We start from the raw sequence: 14,349 nt of genomic DNA on the forward strand, positions 1-14,349 counted from the left end.
TGCACAACATATCTGTGGTTTGAATGTTCAGAAAAAAAGTGTTGCTCCTGCAATGTCATTGGGGGAAAGAAAAAATCCTAAAAACTTAAAGATGCATCGCAATTTCTTTAGAAAAGCTGCAAGGAAATCGTTTTAGGCCTCAACAATCCCCAAAAGCTTTCAAAATTCTGTATTGTCGATTGAGAATAGCTCACTCCAGAAACTCAGAGTGAATCACTTATGTTGAAAACACAAAAAGGAAGAAAAATTGCAGTGACGTGTCAACAAAGCTGTTTCGCCCAAACGATAAAAATCACAAACTGCACTACTTGTATATTTATCAATAGGGAGTCCATGTGACTTAATTGCGTTTCCTGATGTGCACAGACACTGGGTCCTTGCTCGCGCTCATTTTCACTTGTATCAGTGCTGCACTTCAAGATAAGATAAAATGGGTTCTGTTAAATGGACATTTTCTCTTTTCCTGAGGTTTTTCCTCCAAACTGTTCAGAATAAACAACCTGAACTTTGAGTTGGCCGACCATGTAGAGAATTTACATTCGAGCTCCAAATCAAGATAACTAATTACTAATGTGAAGATACCACCAAACTAAAAGGGGTAGTTCACCGAAAAATTAAAATGTTATCTACTCGATGGAAACGGCTTAAAGTAACACTTGCTTTAAAGTTTAACATCGCAAAGGTTTTATTAAGGTACTAATAGTTTCAAGATGGACTTTAACCTGTGCAGTACTTGGATGCCGAGTATACATAATATACACTTTACTACCAGAAGTACGTACGTACACGTGAGCACATATGTTTCAGAAAAAAACGTTCATCTCTCTGCTTCTGGCCTAACACATAAATCAGATATTTGCCACTTTGATTGAAAGTAGGGGTAGAAATTAGGTTAAAGGGGAGAAAGATGGCGCACAAGAGATAAAGTGGGCCGCAAGAATGCAAATCTCCAAAGAAAATAACACTTAACTCAATCTGGTCCTTATTTCATTGTGGCTGTAACTACATTTTAAAAAGCAGCAGATAAATTCGGGTTGCAAACGAACATTGCAGTGACAAACACTGCAATAAAAATGTGTTGAATCTTTAGTGTCTATATGGAATTTTCCCCCCTCATCACTCAATGCAACATAAAAGGTTTTTTCTTCTTGATCCAGGGTGAAAACAGAACAAGACTTGAATAAATGTGTTGGTAAATTATTGACTTAAACGCAGAGGGAGAAGAAAGAGTTGTGAAAGGACAAGGCCCGGGGCTACAGAGCAGACAGTCCCTTGTCTAACACTGCTGGGTGTGTGTGTCTCTATCTGTGTCCTTGTGTATTTGTCTTTGTGGCTGTTTCTTTATTAGGTGCATTCCTTAACGGGCAGCCTGCCAGACAGGATTCTAACAAAGTCTCAGTGAAAACTGAAATATCCTGCACGGAATAAATTCAGTCAAGCGAATGGTATCTGCATACATCTTCTCTGGACACTTTAATCTATAAGAAAACAGCTTTAATAACCTAAAAGATTGTGAACAGCTGACTTGCAGAAACAAAGCAACAGAAGCACAGAACAGTAGTGTGGCCGCTCCTGTGGAGTCAGGCGTCAAACTATGAGGAAACAAACAGGCCACTGCTGAATGATTCATATACTGCACTACTGTTTGCACCACGGACAGTTGAGGTGTTGCCATGCAAGTGTCTAACTAGAGAGAGGGCATGGACAACCATTAACCTCAAATAACTGCCAGCTTCTCTTTTCCAGCAGCTGCCCGGGAGAAACCGAATCAACAAAGCGAGTCTCAAATACCAGCGTCACTCTCACATGGTGGCTTTCCAGAATCAATGCAGCAGTGATCTGTTCCTGGGAGGCACAAGTGTCACATTCAAGAATTGACGAGTATCAGGAGTAGGCACCAATTCAGACGCAATTTCACGATTGATTTAATACTGGGAGTTTTTGACACAGTATCAATTACTGAACAATTAATTCTCCTGTATCAGATTTGTCTGCCCATCGCGTTATAGTAGGCACAGCTTCTTACTTCCACCTGATATGGATCCATCTTGCAATGGAGTCTTGCTACAGACGTTGGCAGATACATCTGACAGTGAGCGCTGACACTTACGTACGCACTCAATCCCGGGCTGGAAGTTGAAATGTTAAAAAAAGCATCCATGGGAGAGGGAGAGCAGGGTGCTGCATGGTGCTGCATTTCAGCAACAGTAATGTATCTCTCTTCAGCCACATCCAGTGGAGCAATAAAACTGGACTTTTATTACCATTCTCTCACATTTTTCCTACTCAAGTACAGTTTGATTACTCGGGCTGTACACAACTAAGAATCTTGTCAGACAAACCAGATTTCAATAACAATATTCAATGATTCTCTACAAACTGGTTCTGCAAAAATGCAGGATCTGTAGGCGAGGGACAAGCCTCCCATTTCCTTTTGTGTTTGACCAAATCACGTTTGAGCAGGCTTTGGTTGTCCGCTGGTGAACAGTCCTTGTAGAGACCAACAGAGGCAGAACAGATTGACCCTGAAATGCATCGGCTATTGGCTTTTTTCATCTGCATACATATCTTATCATATCTTCAGAGAGATTACCCAAAATCGTCTTCTCTCAGACCTAGACTTCCAGAAGTGCTCAATCTGCAGCTACTTCAGGGGACTGAAATGTCCCCAGAACAACAAACAAACAAACAAACAAACACTAGACTTGAAAAATCCCAGCAGACTGAGACGTCTCCAACCGATGATTCAGATCTTGTACTTTGGGGGGCAGCCCTAATAACGACTGGTTGGCGCTGGATGTTTGCTTAATCTTTTCACCGGTGTTGACTCCTACATTTCAACTCACATTAACCCTCGTCCATCATTTTGAGACGCAGAAAAAAAACTGAGCGCTTGTCCATTTCACATGGTCTTAGACTCCTGGAACTACCACGATCATTGCTGTCTCCATGTTGCCTCAGGGATCTTGGGGGAGTTACACCAGTTTGCAAAAGTACCCATGAACCCCCGATTGACTCAAATACATTTGCTTAATTCACAGGTGTAGCAGCCCTGTTTACAAATGTGCTGTCACTATAAAAACACTCGGTCATCCATTACAGGAAAAGACAGAAATACAAGTGCATCCACCTCCAAAAATTCCAAGTCAGCCGCAGGTCAGAGATCAAATGCTCGGCCATCCTGAAACCGATAACACTTTATCTTCGGTTGTCAATCCACCTCTTTCTATTCTACATGCTTGTCTGCTTTCCCTTTCTCAAACACTGCCAATCTTCTTTTATAACGCCTGTCAAATTAAAATGCAAAGCAAACAGACTTGACTGTCAGACGTTCTGTTCTCCTTTCAGTGTCTGGGTGTTTTTTCTCCACCACATTTCCGTGTGGTGCAAGTAAAACCGGAGACACCCCACATGTAGACAATGGCTCAAGTGTTGTTATACATTTAAATCGTGGCCAACATATTCACAGCTTTCAGGATCTCAATATTACTTTGCTACTAATAAACTAAGCAGAAGCCGAGTTGTCTCTCTGCTCCTCGTGTAGGTGCGTCCTGCGTGGGAACTGATTTATAGTTCAGAGGAGCATTTAACCCGTGGATTGTTGCGGCACCGCTCCCTCACGAGATGGATGTGTTGTACATTATCAGGATGTGTCATGCATTTATTATCCACCCAGAGTAATTGGTTATCCTCCATTTACTCTCTCGGTTATAAACAAAGCTGACTGTGGGAAGAGAAGGGCTTCCAGAGGAAAAAAATATCTCAAAGTACACATTCGTCTAACGTTACTGAAAAGAAGCATTATCAAGCATTTTCTTCAACGTGCTTTGTGTTGCGTTTTTCGACCAGCAGTGGAAAAAGCAAAGCAGACCAAGCTGGAAAGACTCCATGTTGTGGATACAGCCACCATTGCCCAGCAGATAGATACCACAACATCAACACAAAGGCATAAATCTGTCTTAAGCTGTTGAGTGAAACGTTACCCACCCATTTTTTTTTTGCAAAACAGTCAGGACGGTCCAATCCACTTATGTTAAAACCACAAGATTGCTTCCCTGACTGTTTAGACAAATGTCCACAGAGCAGAGGTTTTTATAATGTGCAGTAAACATCACAGCCATGGCACTGAAGAAGAAATCAATATGAACCGCCTGCAGCTACACCGTGTGATCCGTCCAGCGTCATCACTGGGTTTTTCCCCCTCTGTAATGGGTGAGTGAAAAGTGTATGATTACTGCAAGTGTTGCTTAATTTGCTCGTTTTTGATTAACTGCATTGTCAAGGTTTGGGATGTTGTGTGTTTTTCCCCCGGGGAGTTCCGTTGTGGAAAATTGTGTAGCACATGTCCATCAGAGCATGACGTCAATTTTCTGTCTGAATAAGTGAATCTGGTTCCATCGTCTTGTTCGATTGATGGGAAAATGAACAGGGACAGAGAACGACTTCCTGCAGCCTGATCAGATCAGTAGCTTGTCACTTGTGTCTATATTGATATGGAAAAACCACAAATGAGTTAAGTCAGAAAAGGTTTATTGTTATTTTTAGAGTTTGTTAGTTTGTCGTTTTCCAGGACGGTCTGTTGTGTTGCATTAATATTTCAAACTGCATCTTCCATTCTGTGCATTCTCCAGGGCTTTCTGGATGCTTTTAGTTTTCTAGAAAAGCAAACCTCATTTATACGAGGTACTGAAAGATATTTTAAAGAGTGCTGGGCTGAAACCAACAATTGTTTTCACTGTACAGCTACCTATCCTTTTTTTGATTAATCAATTTATTAGCACAATGTCAGAACGCCATGTTGTCAATTGTTTAACCTACAGTAAAGAGCCCAAAACTACTAAGTCTATGTCTTATGATAAAAAAAATTAAGCAAATCCTATCATAGAGAAGCTAGAAACAATAAGTAGCAATTCATCTTTTTACATAAACATATTTTGCCATTACCAACAAACAAATACACTTTTATTTGCCTTAGTTCAAGACTTTATACCCCAGACAGTGGAATTGTTGGTGTGTTAGGAACCAAAACGAGCAACCAGATTGTACAAAATGGTTGACAGTGGTCCAAAAGCGGTTGCCAAGGGAAACTGGACGACCAGTACTGTCAAACCTAAAGAGCCCTAATGCAACCAACTAATTGCTGAAACTGACTTTTGTTCAAGATTAACGGATTTAATGGTTGAATCCATTTTGTAATAAGTAAAAGGGGAGAAAGTGAGAGAGTACTCGCTTCTTTGGCAATGTTTTTACAATACAAGAGCTGAAAACACGTATTGCCTGCTAAACTAGCCCCGTGATATTTGCACTGTTGTTCAGAAGAATGAACAAAGCTGTTAATCCCAGTTAATTCTTTAACCCAGCACAGTGAAAAGAACTGGTCATTGTCACTCTGAGCCTGAAATGACTAAACTTAAATTTGTCTACAAACTGAACCAGCTTTAATGTCAATATATTACTAAATAAAGGGGAACAATACTGTGGATTTTATAATGCGGTAGTGAGAAGAAGTAGCGGAACTGTAAAAAGAATTACTACTTTGTTCAAAACACAAAAAAGCATTTGTTTAAATTGCAGTTCCACTTGATGATGGGTTCTTTTCACTTTGCACTGCTTTCAATTTGGTCGTCTGTGGATTTAATCTCATTTCGCCCGTCGATATCACAAGTGAGGCATGTGTCATCGGCTGGAGACAATGTTCCTCTTTGATTCTTCCGACAACAGTGGATTCTGCAGTGTGATTAGGGCGACGGGGACGGCGCCTCAGAACCACCCACTCACTGCCACCATGATGCAGTATTGATGCGCTCGGAGGAAATCTCACACATCGCATCTTCACAGACCTTTCTCAACCCAAACTCTGTGAATGTATATTTATGAAAGCCTGTGACATTCCTACAGATAGAGATCAAGCTTACAGCGCCGGGGAGGACACGAGACTCGCTTTCTGCCAACAAATTGATGGGCCGTGTCTGCAGCAGAGCGGCAGCAATTCAACACCATTTTCACGCTGACGTATTAATCAAGCATTTGTCGACGGGAAATTGTTGTGTGTACTTTGCAGTGAAAAGATCACTAGTGTCAGGAGCAAGTGAAGCGAGAGTTACAAACAATGTCGTGTTGCTTATGAGTGGGTGAATAAAGACAGTGCTGAAAGCAATAGTGTGTTAAACATACTAATGGTGTTTGACAGGGCTTCATTACTGCAACAACAAAAAAATTTCAGCAATTTGAGCCTGAATTGACTCGTAATTTCAGCGGCTTTTCTTCCCCGACAACGCAGAAGACGATACTTCAAACCAGAGGCAAATGAGACAGCATTTCTGCAGCACTCAAGACTGCGCCGCACCACAAAAGCTGACAATATCTTTATAGCTTGTGTGGGGGAGAGATGTGTGTAACCTGGGCTTGGATCCCAGGAAAAGATGGATCACCAGTCTCTGGCAAAGCAACAACTGTGCAACAAGCATTCAAAGTGTGCTCTTTTCTGCTATAACTGGATTTCACTGCAGCGAATTGCCAATCAATGCCATAAAAACTCAAGCAGAATTGCATATTCTTTGACCCATGATACAACTTTACAGCTCAAATGATTTATGTCCCACCAACTAAATAGCAGCCACAGGGGAAACAAAGAGCTAATATTTACAATTTGCACATACAACAATAATTCTGGAGGCCAACTAACAACTCAGATGTATTTGCCCCCACGAGAAATGACCCAAGCTGGTCCACATATTGGGTGGATGGATCAATATTGACTATAGAAGCGCAAATCCATTTCAAAGCCTTTGTTTACTCGATGGCATTTCAAGTAAACCACAAGCTGTCGGAACAACAACTCGCTGAACAAGCAAATAAAACAGCAACAAGCTGTTTTAATTCATGATATTTACAGACAGTGAAGGTCTGGGAGTCAAAAGGCAGGTTTGTTGCAACATTAGAAACTTTTCCCACTGCTGCTTATAAAGCAGCATTTAAATATTTCCCTCAGGTTCACTGTGCCTCTGAAACACTAATGTTAGTGAAGAGTGCAGCTGCATTTTGTTTACTGTGAAAAAGTTCTACCAACATCTGCTCAATGTGATGATTCTCTCTCCACCAGCAATATACAAAGTACTGTACAGAACACCTATTACAGTAAAGTTTTAAAACAGACCTATTTCAATGTAAGCCTGTTTTCTGCAATATGCAGCTGTAGGACACAGGGAAATAAAGAACTCCATTCTGTCTTAGGCCTGTCACTATATTAATAATTACCTTAATTAATTGGTCGGCCTTCAACATCAGCAATAAAAATCCCAAGCTGATATCATTGAGTAACCAACCGTATAAAACCTAAAGTTATTTTCACATTTGAGAATTAAAAAAATTGGAAATATAATTATTTCAACAATAAATAGTTAATGACGATGGTTTGACTAATCCCTGCAGATCTACTCAGTATTAGTCTATTTCTAAAGCAGCAAGATTATAACAAGGGACAAAAGATGAATGAAATCCTGAGAAAAATATCTTTCTAGATGTTTTTATTCACAGATTCAAAAAACATATTCCTGTTAAATGTAGCTGAATACAAAACAAGCTAGTAGAGCCTGCTTTGTGCAACTGCATTGGCTTGAACTGACAATTACTGAGCACTATCTGGAAGTCCGATCGGATCATGAATGTAATGCTGTTTTTCCTGGAGACTGTCGTGTCTTGCTGGAGCCTCCCCCTCCAGCGCTGTCTTTAACAAGCCCATCCCCCATCATTCAGGTGGACCACTCGGAATAAATCTCAAGCCTGGGAAAACCCTGTGTGATGGCTTCAACTACAAAGATCCTCAATCTCATCTAAATCTGTCAGTGTGCACTCACCACTGCACAAAAGAAATCAAGAATTTCATGTGCTTCTCATTTAGCAGGTCTGTTTTACTTATTTTTTTAGATATATTTGCCAAAGTAGAAAAACCAAGAATGCATTGCATATGTGAAAAGACATTAATAAATGGCTTAATTCAAGTGAGCTAAAAAAGGTACTTTAAAAAGGATATAGTCCAAATCCTTTTCTGAGTTTGCCATCAGCTGGTGTGCAGCCATGAGATGACGGGAGCCCTACAAAGCCAAAATAATCCCCTTGTCCCGGACTAATCTGTTGCCCTGGACCTCTGAACAAACACGGTTTGTTTTAAGGTTAAACTCTCCCCTTACACTGTTTCTTGGATGTCCATCCTGGTGTGGAACAGGTTTTAAAAAGGTGAACGGATGGGCAAAATGAACCCAAAACATAATACAAAACTGGTTTTTGCAGGGTCATGAATCACATTTCCTTCCAGTCATGTATCTACAACAACACTGAGTAAAAGCTATGGCAACATCACATACATTAGTCCATTTTATTATGAGTTGTTTCTATACTCTACCATCTGAAAACATCACTTCCAAGCAGCTCCATTATCTCAGAAATCACATCTGGTGAATACGAAAATAGGGGTTTCCTCAAGTGGCGTTGCGCTCATGTTCCGCCTGGGCCCGCATCCAAGCACTGGCCAAATTTACACAACTCTGACTAAACTATAAAATCTCATGTTATTGTGTGGAGCTTAGGGTCTTAAATTTCACTTCCACTTTGCAATTGATGGCTCTGTCAAATTGTATAAAATGCGCCTGGCGTGCTACAGCGAAGCTCCGGTCAACAATTACCATTAGAAATGACCAGTAAAAACTTGTAATCAGATGGAGCAGAACTGCGTTTGAAGCAGCTCCTTACCTTATTGTAAAAAAGATGAATTTTCCTTGTAAAGATGAGAAGGAACAAGTGTTTGAGTATTACAATAATTAACCTTAACCCCAGATGTCTAACATTTTTGTTGCCAGATACATGGAGTCACTTTTGGAGGCTATGCGAAATTGTCTGGGCGTGACACTGCTATACTATTATGTTTGGTATTGATCTCAGTAGGAAAAGCATAGAGAATAAGAAGTAATATGACTGAAGATACACCCTCTCACATTGTATAAAATCAATACAGAAGTCAGTCGGTAATGAATCAATACTGACTAAGACCCTCACAGTCTGAGTGAAAACCTTGAATCATTTATAGGAACAGCTTACACATTAGAGTAGCTCGAGTACCATTGATCCTCTCGTTGTGCACCAGACCCAAACATGGCTCATTTAGTTAAATGGTTCAAATACTGAAATAGTTAAGCTCAACACTTAATTTGTAAGAGACCCTGAAAATCCCAACTATTAATTATGTCCCTATGCCGGTTTGTTTTTCGCCCCATTGCTATCTACAGTTTACATTGCTCGCTGTATGTCAGTGGAAATCTCGACCCAGTCCGGCTACAGCGGCTGCATAGGAAGCCTTTACCTCCAAGAACCCAACTGCTAGTGTCTGCTGAGATGTTGCAGAACAAAAACCACTACACATCTGCTGCTAACTGGGTGGAAAGAACTTCCAACATGCTGCATGTTACCAAATACAACGTAAATACATAGCACAGATGAGACGTGTTTACTGCATGGCATACTGGAGCAAAGTGGATTAACAGAACAGTGAAGTGTTGCTACAATTCTGTGTGGGAGGGAATTCAAGTCATGCTACGCACGCCTGCATTTATCTTTATGGTTTTCTTTTTATCAGTTTCACGAGCTCAGAGTTTTTTCCACGTCGAGAAAATCTAGCTGCCAAAACGCAAAGTGACCAAACTGGTTTTGAAAATTAACTGCAGCATTAACCGGGAAACGCTTCAGGCTCTTTAAGGAACAAGTGAGGTGTCTCCCTGCCAGATATCCAAAGTGTCCTCTCTGTCTTGGTTACTGGTGTGTGTGTATCTGCACACATAGTACAGACAATAGGTGGCTCACAACCAAACCAAAGATTTCCATTGAATGGCTTACAATGAAAACAAGTCTTATGGCAACTCTAATCTCTATTCATGGACACAATTAGCCAAATCTTTGGTGAGTAATGCTCTATAGCCGTTTATAATCAATAAATCAATGTTTTTAACTGTTTAGACACAACCTCGGAAAATGTCCCCTTGGATCTGGGAAATGGGCCTTAGTCACTATTTTCTAAAATATAGTTTACCAAATGACAAATCAATGGAATGAATGGTTTAATGGAAGATTCTTAGTTACAACACTAAAACAGGTCATGGATATAGATCTCCTGGACTTGTGTTGTTCAAAGCATTGTGACCAAACACGGTCCCACTATCTCCATCTGTCTTCTGAACAGATATATCTGCATTAAGCTAATATTGACAAGTGCATTGGCCGAGCTTATTCCTTGGGTCTGGCTCCACTTCATCCTAAAACTGAATCTGCTGTTTTTCTCTGTGAGATAATGATAACGACTCGCTGAAACCAGCCCATTCATTTGGACGCACCAGATGGCGGATTTAGCAGTTACATTGTCAGCACTAAGCAAGTCGCACATGGAAAAACGGAAATATGCAACACAATTTGTTGGGAACAACCAATCGTATTCGCTGAACTGTTGGCAGTGGCAACTTTACCCTGCAAGCGTGATTCTACAGTGGCAACCAAATCTTTCTCTTTATCCTGACAAAGCTGTAAAATTTGCTTTGCAAATACGGCAAAATCAACTTTAGATGAATACGGCTCCATTTTAAAAAACTATCTGTAGACGATGGGTATTTACCCACGAATTTAAAATGTCGTAGGTGAACAAAAGAGATAATTTCTGCAAAGTAGACCTATTTTATAATTTGCATGATAATAAGTTAGCCTACAGTGTAATGTTGGGCTGCAGACAACATGGCCAGTGTTTAATGTGGTTCAGTCTCACTTTATGAAGCAGCACAGGCCACAGAACAGAGCCCAGGGTTAACCTACAGTGGTCTAGTAAAAAAAAAAAAAAGAAAACTGTAATTGAATGAGTCACTTCACTGAAGACTGAACAACTCCAACAACATGAGCCAATGAAAAGAAAATGACTAATCTGGACAGAAGGGTCCCAATTTATCCCCACCCCCCACCCCCTCCTCACCCCCCATGTCACAAATCCCAAACTACAAAAGGTTTATTAGACCAGAATCCACCATTTCATGGGATCTGGTTTCCTGAAGTTGCAACAGACTCTGGTGCACAGACACACACACACACACCAGAGTAGTGGAAGTGAAACACATTGTGTTGAAACCTCAATTGCTGGGTGGAAAAACATGACATTTTTGGGGGTTTTCTTGAAATCCTCAGACCCAGTGGGGGGGGGGTGGTGTCCCCTTGGTCCCCAGCTTGGGAAACACTGTGTCCACCACACTGGAGGAATCTGCTGCTTTTAACTCTGCACAAATGTTTTCTGTGACAATCCTGCTTTCTAACAATTAACTTTACAGGGAAATGAAACAAACGCAGGGACAGGCTGTGTGTGTGGTGTGGGGGGGTGGGGGGGCTGCTCGTTAGCACCCGCGCTCTAACGCCGTTACTCGGAGCTAGTAAGCTAACTTAGCGTCTGTACAAGGCACACCACTTTACTTCAGGGAGCTAGGCTAAGTTAGCTTCGTGTGCGGGGCTAATCGGACGTGTAAGCTAGCAGGCGGAGTGAAACAATGAGCCCGGAGCGCAGCAGCCGGGCTCGGGCTAGCTGCGTGCTGTGCGGCGGCTACACGGGGGGAAGCTAGCCCGCCTGCCTGCCTCGCACGCAAGGCTGACGTTAAATGGCTGGCGAGTCGCTGCATGATCAACAATAACGAGAGAGAGAGAGGGGGAGGAAACGGAGCAACTTACCGACTTAGCTAACGACTCCTATCCCAACCCCCGCTCCGGCCATGGCGGCGAGCGGCTCCGTGGAAACAAGCGCCCGGATTCACAATAAACCCTCTGGAGAAATGTGGAGCGGCGGAAAGCGGCGCACTCCCCGAGACATCCAGCACGAGAGGAGGAGGAGGAGAGGCCAGCGACTCACTGGACTTCTGCCATCACACCAAGAGGCAGCGTCCGCTCCGAAGGGGACGACCGAGTCCGGGGAACATCGTTATCGGCGCCCGACCTGACTCCGGTCCTCCTGCGGCGACCCTGTGGCGATTAAATCCCGCAGAGAGCAGCGTCTCCTCCGGGTTAGTTCCTCGGTTCCTCCGCGTCCAGCGATGCTGCTGCTGCTTCGTGTGGGAACTGATACAATGTAGCCGAGCAGCGGGAGAGCGAGCGAAGCCCCGGAGCAGCGGATCCGAGCGGACTGAACTGTCCCCGTCCACAGAGCCAGAGTTTGGAAAAAGGAGAAGATGTGGAACTGGAGCCACCACTGGATCGTGATTGGATTTGTTTGCTTCTGCAAGAAGGGGGAAATCCCGCAAGATTTATATGGGGGCCGAGAGAGCTCAATGCACTGCACACTGCAGATGGAAAAGACACACGTGCAAAAAAGATGACAACTTCATCAATTTGACGACACATGCGCTGCAAAGCAAGCAAATATAGAAACGTGCAAAAAAAGTCACAACACAAGCAAATATAGAAACGCGCTGCAAAAAGTCACAATACAAGCAAATATAGAAACGCGCTGCAAAAAGTCACAACACAAGCAAATATAGAAACTCGCTGCAAAAGTTACAACACAAGCAAATAGAAACGCTGCAAAAGTCACAACAAAGACTAATATAGAAACTCGCAAAAGTTACAACACAAGCAAATATGAAACGCAAAAATCACAACACAAGCAAAATAGAAACGGGCAAAAGGCAAATATAAACAAAAAACACAAGCAATATAGAAACTCGCTGCAAAAGTTACAACACAAGCAAATATAGAAACGCGCTGCAAAAAGTCACAACAAAGACTAATATAGAAACTCGCTGCAAAAAGTCACAACACAAGCAAATATCTGAAAAATCACAACACAAGCAATATAGAAAGCGCTGCAAAAGTCACGACAAAGGCAAAATAAAAACACGTTGCAAAAGCACAACACAACAAATATAGAAACGCAGCAAAAAGTCACAACACAAGCAAATATAGAAACGCGCTGCAAAAAGTACAACAAAGACTAATATAGAAACTCGCTGCAAAAAGTCACAACACAAGCAAATATAGAAACGCGGTGCAAAAAAGTCACAACACAAGCAAATATAGAAACGCGTTGCAAAAAGTCACGACAAAGGCAAATATAAAAACACGTTGCAAAAAGCACAACACAAGCAAATATAGAAACGCGCTGCAAAAAGTCACAACACAAGCAAATATAGAAACGCGCTGCAAAAAGTCACAACAAAGACTAATATAGAAACGCGCTGCAAAAAGTCACAACACAAGCAAATATACAAACGCACTGCAAAAAGTCACAACAAAGACTAATATAGAAACGCGCTGAAAAAGTCACAACACAAGCAAATACAGAAACGTGGTGCAAAAAGTCACAACAAAGGCAAACAACTTCATTCATTTCACAACACATGCTCTGAAAAAAGTCCTACAATTGCGAAAATGACAAAGGAAACCAGGGGGACCCAAAAAAGTGATAAACCCGGCTGTGGTTCAATGCTTTGTGAAGTTCCATTGACGAGTAGTTCCTTCGTCAAACTGATGAAGAGGGGGGGGGCGGTCAGAGCCAGGGTTTCACAAATACTCATGAGTCGAATACCTCTCCAACCCCAAACCTTCCACTCCTCACTTTTGTAATGTAATGATTTTAAGGTTTATTAAAAGCACATAGAGGGAAAGGCTGATTTACAAAGTGCAATACAAAACAAGCTACTTGTAACAGTAAACAGTAAATTGTTAACACAAAAATGTTAAATGCATAACACACGTTACCTTTCTTCTCCTACTTTGTTCAGTTTACTGGCGACTGGAGCCACCAAGCCATAATTATAATTATGCCTTTATTATATATAGCACCTTTCAACGCCTCTACAAAGTCAAACATCGAAGGCAACAAGCAAAACAACTATCATTTAAAATCTAACACGTCAAAAAAATAATACTTGATTTAAAGTTAACAGTTGGTAAATCAATGGAAATAAAGCACAATGAAACCACAGAATACTGTATATACATGCACTCATACATGTATATAGACTTCCTGTCACAATAGGGACACTTGTTTTATGGACCATGAGGATTACTATTCTCATTTTACGTGTAATGTAATAATGTATTTATACAATTTGGTGATTTTTTAATTAATAAAATCTAATGAGCCTAATCAAAATACAGATATTAACATGAATAAGTTATTGATAAATGTTTTCACAGGTAACATGTTATCATAAGTAGATTTTTCCGTGGACCTTCTCCAGGAGGGAAGTTGCTGAGTGGTCTTCAGGATGAACCAAAGAGCTCATCAACTGATGAAGCGTCATGCTGCAGGAGGATAAACAGCAGCCACGGGGATGTGTC

At 41.5% G+C, this 14,349-nt stretch overlaps 1 protein-coding gene across 2 annotated transcripts in view; it reads right to left on the reverse strand.

Moving 5' to 3' along the window:
• Nucleotides 1-12,185, reverse strand: part of LOC118118626 (zinc finger protein 609) — a 67,852-nt gene extending 55,667 nt beyond the window's left edge. For both annotated transcript variants that reach the window (XM_035171897.2, XM_035171808.2), the window contains exon 1: nucleotides 11,743-12,185. The gene's annotated coding sequence lies outside the window, so the exon portion shown is untranslated. The remainder of the gene's footprint in view (nucleotides 1-11,742) is intronic.
• Between the last annotated feature and the right edge of the window lie 2,164 nt (nucleotides 12,186-14,349).

The sequence above is a fragment of the Hippoglossus stenolepis genome, chromosome 1 (assembly GCF_022539355.2).
Source record: "Hippoglossus stenolepis isolate QCI-W04-F060 chromosome 1, HSTE1.2, whole genome shotgun sequence".
NCBI classification, from domain to species: Eukaryota; Metazoa; Chordata; class Actinopteri; order Pleuronectiformes; family Pleuronectidae; genus Hippoglossus; species Hippoglossus stenolepis.